The 12,334-nt window shown below is 36.0% G+C and overlaps 1 protein-coding gene across 1 annotated transcript in view; it reads right to left on the bottom strand.

Moving 5' to 3' along the window:
- Positions 1-7,368, bottom strand: part of CTNNA3 (catenin alpha 3) — a 1,378,877-nt gene extending 1,371,509 nt beyond the window's left edge. The window contains exon 1 of the mRNA XM_006915590.2: positions 7,182-7,368. The gene's annotated coding sequence lies outside the window, so the exon portion shown is untranslated. The remainder of the gene's footprint in view (positions 1-7,181) is intronic.
- Between the last annotated feature and the right edge of the window lie 4,966 nt (positions 7,369-12,334).

Genomic DNA, 12,334 nt, shown 5'->3' with positions numbered 1-12,334 from the left:
GGATGAGCAAAGACTTGCGAAAAACACTCAAAATAACACAAAAACTTTTAGATTATATCTGAGGAAGAAAGGACAAAAAAGGTACAACCTCCCTCCTCCAGTCCCAGGGAGATTTCACGTTGTTGACAGGTAACAGAGAAGAAGCAAAATGACAATGTTTTAAATTTGCTTTCATCTTGTCTACAAAAGAGAACGGTCTTTAAAATGGAAAGACCGTGTCAACAATCTTGAGAAGAAACTGATAAACAAGACAGGAGAAAAAGATAATGAGGGAATGTTTAACTGTTCATGTCAATGTCCATTTCCAGGGATAGTCTATTACAACAGAATAGAATTTCTCATTGTCAGCACTACTGATATTTTGGGCTGGATAATTATTTGTTGTGGGGGAGGGGGCGCTGTGTGTTGCAGGATGTTTAGCAGCATCCTTGGCCTCTACCCGCTAAATGCCAGTAGCACCATCCTCCCAGTTGTGACACCAAATATGTCACCAGACTTTGACAAATGTCCCCTGGGGAGCAAAAGTACCCTGGGTTGAGAACCACAGTATTACAGAGCAGTGAAAAACGTGCATATATTATCACAGAATTATTGTTTGCATCTTTGAGTAATCATGGCATTGAGAACTGACAAACATTGTTCCATATATCATAAAAGTAGCTTCTGAAAATTAAAAACAGTAAATTTGATGCTGATCCCCAGCAAATTTTAATACAGTATCAAAATATAATTAATTAGAAAAGAGAGCAGTCATCTCATGATATCTTTATATATAGTTTCACTAAGAGCCAATCATACTGAACTTATTTTTCTTCTCTTCCTTTTTTTCAATATCATCACTAAAGAGGGTAAGTTGGTTTCACTAAAACATTTTTTAAAACTTTTGTGAAATTTTCTTTGACAAGATAAAGAAATGTGAGCTGGCTCATACACTCTTGGTCTGAGTTATATTGGTAAAATCTCTTAGAAAGTCACTCTGGCAATATCTAGAAAATTTTACATATATAAATTTTTAGACTAAGCAATGCCACTTTTACAAAGATGTGTACAAAGATGCATGTCTTTGAAACAAAAAAAAAGCTTGAAACAACCTATATGTCCATCAATTAGTGACTAGTTAATTAATTATCTTGTAGTCTTTCATTGGTGTGACTTTGACTGTGACCAGGAAGTCAGGAAAAGCTTGAGGAAATATATAGAATCCAACTGGATGTCATTTGCCTAACTGTAGGGGAGATATTAAAAATAGTTAACAACTAGCTAGCATGGCTCCGGCCCCAATCAGTTAGAGTTTAGTCTAGAGCTGGGTCTTGGAAGGCCCCTGTTAGGCTGGATGTTCACCCTTTAGGTTCTGGGTCTAGGAAGGGTCTAGAGGGGTCCAGGCAGATGCCAAGTAGAGAAAGGCTACTGGTAGGAGAGAGATGGAATACAAAAGCATTTCATATTTCAACAATTTGTATGGCCTTACTGGGGAATATCAGTCATCACCAATAAATAGAAACAACATTAAAATATTCCAGAATACCATGGGACAATAAATTGGTTAAATTCAACCAAGTGGCACCTATAATGAGAAGTGAAGTAAATTTATATGTACTGATACAGAATGCTACATAAACTTTTTTTCTTTAATTTACACCAGAAACTGGTAGCAGATGCCACCAGGGAACTGAGGGGTTAGGATCAGGGCGGGGGAGATTAATTTTCATTATATACTCTTTGTGGCAGATGCCATAGGTTTGCTAAAACCCCTTCCAGCCCTGGCCCACCTTTCTTCCTCCAGATTTCACCAACCAAATACAGCTTGTGTGGGATTCGAAAATGTCACAGGCATCAGATCCTCTGGGAAAACTATGGTGGGGCTTCCAGCATCCAGCCCAAGAGCCTAGAAGGGTAGGACCTAGTGCATCTATCTGCAGGACTGCCTCTCGAATCCAGTTGGACATTTTTCCCAGTTGCATTGTCTTTGGCTATTTCTCTGGCTCTCCTGGAGAATCTATGAGCTCTCTAATGTCATTTATGAAACTTTCTCTGCAGACCTTTTTCTGCAACAAGAAACATGGCTAAAGCACCCTTTGTTAAAATAAAAAGTAAAAATAAATGTACATGGATAACTTTTTCAGTATAAAAATTAATTTTTATAAAGATTTTTTTTAAAAAGTTATTTAAAAAGTAGGGATTGGAGACAATTAGATATAAGTATTACTAGAACAAGAGAGAGAGTTAGCTTATGATGAAGACAGCATTTCAAATTAATAGGAAAAAGTGATTCTTAAATAAATCATATTGGATCACCTAAACAAACAGAGAATTAAAATAAAGCTGATCCCCAGCCTCATTCATTTTCTCAAAATCCATTCCAGATAAAGCAAAGATTTTAAAATTCTGAAAGTATAAATGAATTCATGTACCACACATTTGTGTATAATAATTGAAGTAAAAAGTCCTTTCTAAGCAAATACAAAACCCAGAAGCCATAAAGTAAAAGGTTTAAAATTCTGAATGCAACAATATTTTATTTTTGGTATAATTTAAAAATAAAACATAAAATTCAAAAAATAGACAACAAATTAGGGGGAAATACTTGCAACAGATTAAACAGACAAAAAGCTAATCTGTATAATTTCCTATGGGAGGATAAACAGAAAATAAAAGGACAAAGGATACAAAAAGGCAATTTAAGTAAATATATATATATATATGTATGTATGTATGTATACATATTTATAATGGGCTAATGAATATATAGATATTGCTAAATCTTACTCATAATTATTTAAATGCAAACCAAAAGAACTTCACCTATGAGACTGCCAAAAGTGAAAAATTTTGATAGAGTATCATCAGTGCTGGTAAGAGTTGGGGGCATAAGCTCTCAGCACACATTGCTAGTGGTAATATAAACTGATATGAACATCTTGAAGAGATATGACAACAGCTCTCAAAATTTAAATTACATATACTCTTTAAACCTTAGACTGATATTTCCAATTAAAGACAACACTTACTAAATTTTTAAATGAACATTCCTTTTGACCCAGCAATTGAACATCCATGAGTTAATCCTAAAGGCACAGTCATAAAAGTACATCAAGATATATGAACAAGGATATTCATTACAGCATAAAAACATTTAAAAAAATACTGAAAACAACAAACATCCATCAATACAGAATGGGCTAAATAAATTATGCTATATCATGTAGTAAAACGCTATGAAGTTGAAAAGAATGAGGTAGCTCTACGTGAATTGCTATGCATCTATCTTAACTAAATGTAACTGTCCTATGTAGGAGAGAAGGGGGAACAAAAGATGCAGATCAATATGTATAACATTATGCCTTTTTATTCTTGACCTAAAATTGGCAACCAGTAGTGTCTATCACACCGATTATTTGACTCTTAAAACTAGGATTCCTTTGTTATCCCATACTGGGAAAATAGGAACTGCTGAGTCTAACAAAAACTCAAGTCAATTTCTCATGGGAATTCCCATGGGAACATGACCTAAAAACTGCAGCCCTAGACTAAGATTCTGGTATCTCTTCTAGAGAATCACAGAGAAGTCAGTTTTATTTCTCACTCTCCCTTCATTCCCCATCCACAAGCACACACACTAGAAAGGAAACACTATGAGGTCAGGGCCTTTATTTGGTTCACTAGTATCTATTCCTAGCACTAAGAATAATGTCTGGTACAAAAGTCATCTAAAATGAGAAATTCCAAAGCTGACACGAAAGGTAGATCCAATGTAGTCCTTTCAGCAGTCCTGCCTCTCCATCATTCTGTGGGTTCTCAGTGACCTAACCCAGGGTCACTTTGCATTGATACCACCTTCGGAAGCCTCATCAACTGAAACCTGGTAATTCATTTATTATCTCATTAATTGTACACCTCTATCCCAATTCTCTACCCCATAATGCAAACAGACTAGAGGAGATAAATGCTATACAATGTAATTTAAGTAATATTACTCAAAGTACAGGTCTACAATAAGATAAGGAGCTTCCACCAGAATGTAAATCAGTAACCATCTCATTTATCTAGAAAATCTTGCTACAAAGTCTTGGGGTGCAGATGATTTATATTCTAGTACAAGCTCTTTATCTCCTTTCATGGACCGGTAACAGATTGAGAACTGCTGACCACATTTTGAAGTGGGGTCTAAAGTGCTCATGACTTGACAGTCTTTCTTTGTGCTAAAACATTGCCTTCTCTGTCAAATCTATTTTCCCACCTGAAGCATCACAAGCATATTGGTTAGGATAATAAAAGACAGGAAAAAGAGGTAGGAGAGTGAGAGTGCCAAATAAATTTGAACTAAATTTACAATAAATTTGCACATAGGAACTCAAAGTCATTTCTCAGACCCTGGAAGTTTGTAATTACATTGGTAGTAGATTACTGGCTGTGTCCCAGGCAGCAATAATGTAGTTAAAAACAGTATTTAATCATGTGAAAATCAGGTGCAACAGCTAACAGTCCTGTTCACTTTCGAAAATTCTGTAGTCTCAATTATCTGTCACTTTCCATTAGATTTGCAACTTGGCTAAACTCAGGAATTCCACTCCCACAGTACCATGTCACTTAAAATCCAGTATCCAAACAAAAATCAGAAAATTATGCTTTTTAAATCTCTAGACTAACATTCCCATGAGCCAATGATCCATAAATAAACATTATTTTTAAGTCTTCATTACGAAGTACATAGTTTCTCTTTAGGCAAGATTGGGCTGCCAACTTCTCTTCTTAAATATTAATCCCTTCTATTCCAAAGAAAAAATAGAAACATGCAAACAGAAATTCATAGTGAGTAGAAAAAAGAACTCTCATTCTTCCAGATCTACGATCTCCCTCTATCACTGAAAAATAAAACTCCACAATTAAAAAAAATTAATACAGGAGGAATATATTCTTTTAGAATTCACAACTCTATACTTCAATTCACCTCCCACCAAATAATACTGATATCTCTACTCTCTCCGCTTTGATTTCTGTGGACCAGCCACCATCTACAAAAATCAAATAGTTTTATTGATCGCCAATTCCTTAGCTTTTTTTCTTCAATATATTCTATTTCTACAGTCATAGCTCTTAAATTCAATAACAATAACAAAATTAAAACTTCATATTTCATGGCCCTAGCCATGCGTTTGTATGTGCCTCTATCTTTCGTTTCCACTATGCTACCTGTAGATTTTCTCCAAATATTTCTAATTTCCCCAAAGTTTTATTATAATTAAAACTAAAGTTTTTATTCTTCCTAATTCTGCTATTTCTTTGTCACAGTTGGATCATAAAATTCATATAAATCAGAACTATGTATAGATGGTGCTCTAATAAAAGTTATTTATAAATTCTATTGTTCTAAAGTCCAAAGTAATATTCTATTGTTCTAAAGTCAATACTATCTGTTGGTTTCAGGCAGAGCTGAAGCATTTTCAGATCTGACATGTAGCCTTATTGATAACTAAAAGCTGGTAAGTTGAAATTTTGTACGTAGAGGGGACTCTGCTCTTCCAAACACTTGCTATCTATGTGCCTGTGCCTGATAACAATATTTTTCCATACCAGAGACGCTCACTAAATATTTCATTTAGTAGACAAGAAATTTTACAATGCCTTAAAAGAAAAACTGTAAAAAAAAAAATCTTAAAAATCACAACCTTTGTCTTCAACTTAAAAATGATTTTTAAAATAAATAGACACACAAAGATATTTAGCATAGCACTTAAATGTTCGACAATGATTAATAAAATTATAATACTTGGAAGAATATTACACAGCAATTTAAAATAACATCTACATAGAATAGATATTATATGGAAAACATTTTGGTACAAGGTTAAATAAAAAACTACAGTTTCAAATTTTATCTACAGTATTATTTCAATTCATTTTAATGCCATGCAGAGAAAAAAGACTAGAAGGAACTACATCAAAGAGATTAGAGATAATTTTTTCTGTGCTTTTAAAATTCATACAATGAGCTCATTTTATTTTTATAATGAAACAAAAAAAGTTTTACTATAAAAATTCCAACATTTTACTCAAAAAAGAAGAAAGGAAGACAGACTATGTATAAGAGATAACAAATGGAAATAGCTGTATCTATACTATCTGTATTTGGGGTTTCTCCATTTAATAAGTTTGTCCTATGCTACTACTGAGTTAACTTTTTATAAAGGATAATGAAATTTTAATAGCACATCCAAATACGCCATTCAAATTCGACTGATGATAACCCATATCTCCAAATTACAATTAATCACAGTATTTTGACCTTTCAGTCAGTCTAAATAAGCTAGCCACAATCCAGAACCAAGGCTAATTTGAAACTCTATTTTTCCCACTCGTGTGTTTTAAGCAAACCATTGGATCTCACATATTTTCAGAGACGTTGCAATAGTCTTTCCTACTGGAACCTCTACAGTCCATGACCTTCCTGACCTAAATTTCTTCTTGTTTACATCTGAACTCATTCCTTCCAGTTCTATCCTTAGTGCAACTGAGAGCAACTGCTCACAGTCACTCAGACCCCATCGGGGAGTGACCTTCTTTTTACATTATTGATCGTCACATCCCATATTCCTCCCATTTAGTGTGATTTTCAATTGATCATAAATGGTGGCAAAATAGTTCTGAGAGATTCCTTAACCTCTTAATATTACTCCCTATCATAAAACAAATATATAAGATAAACATTAAATACAAAATTTAATGCTTTGTCACTATCTCATCTGGAAAAGCTTCCATTTACTATGAACAAACTTTTGGTTGAAAGTAAAATCCCTTCGAACATTTTCTATTTTAGCTTCCTTTTGCCCCAGCTCCATGCCAAAGCAGAAGCATCCAGGCCGTATCTTATCTTTTCCTGCATGGTATGGCAATCAGCTTTTTATAGCCAGAAAACTCTCTGAATGCAAAGCACGACATTGGCTACTAGCTTCCTCTGGCACTAGTTTGAAAGTTATTTATAACTTTAAAATTAGCGTGAAAGCCTACATTTCTCATCATAACTATTCAAAACATTCCCGTTTTATATAATAATGTGATGCTCTTTAATTCAGAAGGAAATCCCATAACTTAAACCTACGATACATAACTAAGGCAGAGCAATTCAACGCAGAAACAAGAATGCACTGAAGTCCAGCTCTTCTCTTTAGAAACTTGACTCTTACCTTTCTGTTGCTTCTTATAAAGTAAATGTGTTTAAAATTCGGCTCTTGTAGGAAATTATCCAAAAAGAGCTTTAGGGTGTGTGGGGAAGACTTCTTGGTTAATCACAGAGTTACAGAGCAACCGAGAGGCAGTGACAGTGGGGCAGTCACTTTCGCTGAGCGTCATTCACCCAGGATAAGAAAGAAAGGGGAGGTTACAAACCAGGGTGGGTTATCTAATCCTTTTTGTCACTGACCTCACTGACAACTTGTTACTGAAAATACTTCGTTGAAAAAGGCCAGACACATACTTTGCCTAGAGATCTACAAACATAGCTGTTAGGAAGCTTTGAATAAGTTAGATTTGCATTTCTCTTGTCTCTTTCCAAAATAAGGACCCTTTATTGCTAACTAAAGCTGAAGACTGGAATTACTGAAAGTAAAAAATGATAAAGCAGAGATAACAGGAATCTAGGAAATCCACCATTAGATCAATTATGTAAAATTCAGTGTCTTCAGTGCCATAGAATAATGTGTCACATCTGATGTGTTTTTTCTTTGAAATCTTACCTGGGTCATACTCTTGCACCAGTTATTACTCTCTCTGCTTCCATAATTTATGTAAGACCACATAATTATCAGTAAAGTATGTAAAGTGAAAATTTACAAAAACTCCACGAGAAGAACTATTAAAGTTACCAAAAAAGTCTTCTCCAACAAAATGTCTTCCTTCTATGGTTATTCTTTTTCATATTTCCTCTTCCCTTTTTTATATCCTCTGTCTGAACATCCTTTTTATTGTTAAGTTTATTGGGGTGGCATTGGTTAATAAAATTATATAGATTTCGAGTGTAAAATTCTATAATATATCATCGGTATACTTCATTGTGTTCACCACCCACTTCTGTCACCATACATTTGACCCTTTATCCTTTTCTACCTCCTCCTTCACTCCCCTTCCCTCTGGTAACTGCTATACTGTTGTCCGTGTTTGGGGGGTTTTTTGCCTGGTTCATTTGTTCCTTTCAGTCTTATATGAATGAAATCATATATGAATGAAATCATATGGTTCTCTACTTTTTCCCTCTGACTTATTTGGCTTAGCAATTTGTGACAACAAAAACATAAAAGGGGAGGGGGTCAAGGTCTGAATTTGCAAAGGGGAATGGAGACAAGATGCATTCAGAAGAAAAAGGACTACTCTGTATATGAAACTTCCTTTTGCATAAACTTAATGGCAACCACACCAAAAAAATCCAGAACTGAGACACATAATATAAAAAAAAAAAAAAAGAAAGAAAGAGAGGAGGGGGGGGAAATCATAGAATACCACCAAACTAAAACAACAAACAGAAACACAAGGGCAAAGAAACAATGGAGACATCGAGCTACCAGAAAACAAAAGATAAAATGGCTGTAGGAAATCCTCATACATCAATAATCACCCTGAACATCTTAACATTCACTGCGATAGTCTGGCATATCCCTGGCTTATGCTTTATCCGTTCATCAATTTTTGACACCCCACTTGAACTTGTACTGCATTTCCTTAGACTCGCTTCCAATGGCTTCTAAAACAATGGGGGATAACTCCCCCTAAAATAGAACTACTCATTTGAGTTTTAGCATTCCTGTTCTTAAAAGGTCGAATTCAAAATAAAAAGAAGGCATTTATTTATTAGCTCTGCAGTCACTCTTAGAACAAATATTAGGAAGACAAGAGGAAAGGCAGGGTCTGGGGACTGTCAGAATCAACTATGAAAGGGGTTTTGTTTTATATGATTTCTAGGGAAACCAGTAAAATAATTGAATTTTATGTACCTTCCTTTAAAACATGCATAATTGACATTACATTTATGTAAAGATTCTTAGTTGCTAACATATTTTCCTCCCAGATTTTTTTAAAGCAGCTTTTTCCCCCTGGAGAATGTAGGAATAGCCTCTTTTCACAGTGAAAACAAAAAGTAAGTTTTATGTCTCTCAATCCATCTTTTCTTGAATAAAGAATTCACTTGACACTTGCTTTTTGTTTTAGAGCTTTAATAATGAATGTTTTCGAAACCCAGACTGTTGAATTGGGCCAAGATATCCAAATTCTGTCATGAGCCAGCATTCCCCTACTGTAAAATCGCAAATAAGTTACTTACCTGCTCTGTATCTCTCTTTTCCATCTGCAAAATGGAAATGAAAACTCCTGTACTTTCTATCTACTTTTCAGGGGATATGTGAATTAAATGGATAAAATCTGAAGTGCTTCAAATTACACTGAACTCCCGAGAGATGCAATACAGATGCAATTATGGTAATTGGGGTTATCAAAACAACTAAATATTATAAATATCTAAAATGCAACTTTAAAAATCTCGGTGGAGTTCTGTTTGTTCTTTTTTAATTCCCTCATAAAAATGTCTGCAGCCTCGGAGATAGGTTATAGCTGAGGTATTTCCCACTGTTGCCACAAGAGGTCCTCCTCCTAGCAATTCAAATCACGTCGGATTTGATGAGCAGAGGCCCCATAGTCTTCCGTATTTATATCGGTTGGCTGACAGAAAACACAGATCACCTATGTCAAGCTTCCACAACTAACTATAGGGTAGCAAACAAAACCGGAAAAATCTGGCTTTCTCTGGGTGATCACTGAAGCATGCTGAACACTAAATAGTTCCTGTAAACTACACAGCCACTGCATTTTGCACCCTGGCCCCCTTCCAGATTTTAATTCCTTTTTGTCACCTTGCCCAGTCTTGTTCAGTATTTATTTTCCTTTCCTATTTACTAGTTTCCTTTCTTTATACTTTTCAAACTTTAAATTTTGGGCTCTCAGTCCTCTTACAAGCAAACAAAGGTTAGGGATAGAAGAGCTGGAAAAAAAGAGAAAAGATAGAGAATAAATTAGGGCCTTTATAGCAATCCTCCCGAGGTAATCAAAAGTGTGTCTTTGGCTCTAGGTACCAAGGCTGGCCCCAGAGAAAGTCACTCCACCGCATGTACTGAGAAGCCCCTTGATGTGGAGCCCTGGGTTAGGAGCCAGCTAGAAGATCAGAGGCCCTGAAGGAAGGCCGCCACACAGAAAATAATTCTACCCTATCAGCAGCCCCTCTTGAAAAATACGTCTTCCAGGGTACAATCAGTTCTTTAATCAGAATGCAATACAGTTTCTTCTTTTCATTAAAATATCTTAAAGAATGAACACAGCTTTTGTGTGAAGCATAAGTTCATTTTATTCCATACATGATACCTCAAAATATTGGCAATTTCAGGTTGGGGCTTTGAAAAACACGTAAGTTTCTGAACAGCTATATTTAAGGTGAGATTTAAAGGGAAGGATAATTTCTGTTTGTGATGATTAAAATTATTTTATTCAAAAAAATATGTGATAGTTCTGGCATTTTGTTGAGTGTTTTAGGTGAATCTAAATGAATCTGCTCCTGTTTCAAAGGTTTTAAGCACTGGAGAAAAAGATGTTTCTCACTTTCCCTTTTTACCTACTCTGTTATTAGCTACTAACCAACTCTTCTGCCTCACTGAGAAAAACAGAGGCTATCTGAGGAGATGTCCCATGTCTTATCATCATCAAAGCTACAAAACCACCAGCACCAAGCCCCATATTCTCTGCCTTTCCGCCTATTACAATGCAAGCAGTACTCTTGCTCCTCTCAAAGACTAATCTCTCCTCTTTTGCTCTGGATCCCTTCTTCTCCCCACTACTCAAGGACACAGCTCCTTCATGATCCTCTCTTGTACTCCATTATCACCCCTTCTCTAGTGATCAGCAAAATATGCCATGGGACTTTTAACTTAAAAAATATCAAACAAACAAAAACATTGGCTTCATTCCATAGCTCCCTATAGATGCTCCTCCTCCCAGTTCTCTGCTGCCTTCATCACGAGATTTCCAAACAAGCCGCTTACCATCCTTACTTTTTCACCTTTCATTCACTCCACAACCCACTCCATGGCACTCTGTCTCCTTCACTGCTACAGGGCCAGTTTTAAGTCTACCAACAATCTCCATGTAGCCAACAATCCACACTGTCACCTAAGGAGATCTCTCATCCAATCCCATGCTCTTAAGTGAGATCTGTGATAGGATGTTAAGTGGGACTTTAACTGTTGCTCGGAATTAGCAACTAAGGCTCAAAATGAAAGAAAATAAAGCCATCAGTGTACACTGCATGCTAATGAATTTCCAATATTTGAGGACAGACGTTGAACTCAGGGCTTACGAAGAAGCAATTAAGAAAAGAGCTGCATGCTCTTCCTCTCCCATTTCCTCCCTTAGCCCCAAAACTAGAGGAAAAGTTAGGAGACTTGAAATATTCAAGGAACGAGGCCAACTAATTCCTCTCGAAGATAGCAGAGCAGAAGTGGTGAAAAAGTCAATCTTGCCAGTTTCTCATTTCCAAGTCCCTTGAGAGGACATCCAGTCAGTGCTGGAGGAAGAAGAAGAGATGAGATTTAAATTGGAATAAGATGGAAGTTTTAAAATGGACTGAGAAGCCTTTAAAGCACTGAAAATGGCAGGAAAATTATGGAGCCTACCCAATGAGCCATGAAGGAACGAGAAAGGAGGTTGCAAGAAATCAAAGGTGAAATGCAGGGATTGGAGAAAGCAAACTGGTTCATCCAGTAAACCAGTCACACATCCTTATGCTAACGATTCCCAAATTGTATCCACAGTCCAGCTCCCTCTCATGGGCTCCAGAGGCATACATTCAACTTCCCTCTCCATTTGGATAGCTAATACGCATTTCAAACTTAATATATCCCCCAAAAAAGCTCTTGCTTTTGCCTCTCAAACCTACTTCTCTCTGTCATTCACATTCTAGCAATTGGTGCCATTGCCTAACAGCTTAAGCCGAAACGTAGGAGTCATCCTTCATGCATTCTTTTCTCTCACAATTATCAAGAATTTCCATTAATCCTACTTCCAAAGGTTATCTTTAATACATCCACTTGTCTCTATCTCCCCTGCCCCAACTATTCTGAGGCATTTACAATCTTCTCTACATAGTATGTAAGTGGTCTTTCAGAACATAGCTTTACTCATGTTATTCTCCTGCTTTAAATCATCCAATGTCTTCTTATTACTCATAGAAGAAAATCCAAATTCTTTACCAAATTTACAAGGCTTTGCATGGTCTGGCTTCTGTCAGCCTCTACTACCTTGACTC

The sequence above is a fragment of the Pteropus alecto genome, unplaced genomic scaffold (assembly GCF_000325575.1).
Source record: "Pteropus alecto unplaced genomic scaffold, ASM32557v1 scaffold155, whole genome shotgun sequence".
NCBI lineage: Eukaryota > Metazoa > Chordata > Mammalia > Chiroptera > Pteropodidae > Pteropus > Pteropus alecto.
Note: the sequence above shows the minus strand (reverse complement) of the source record. Positions and strands in the feature narration are given on the sequence as shown.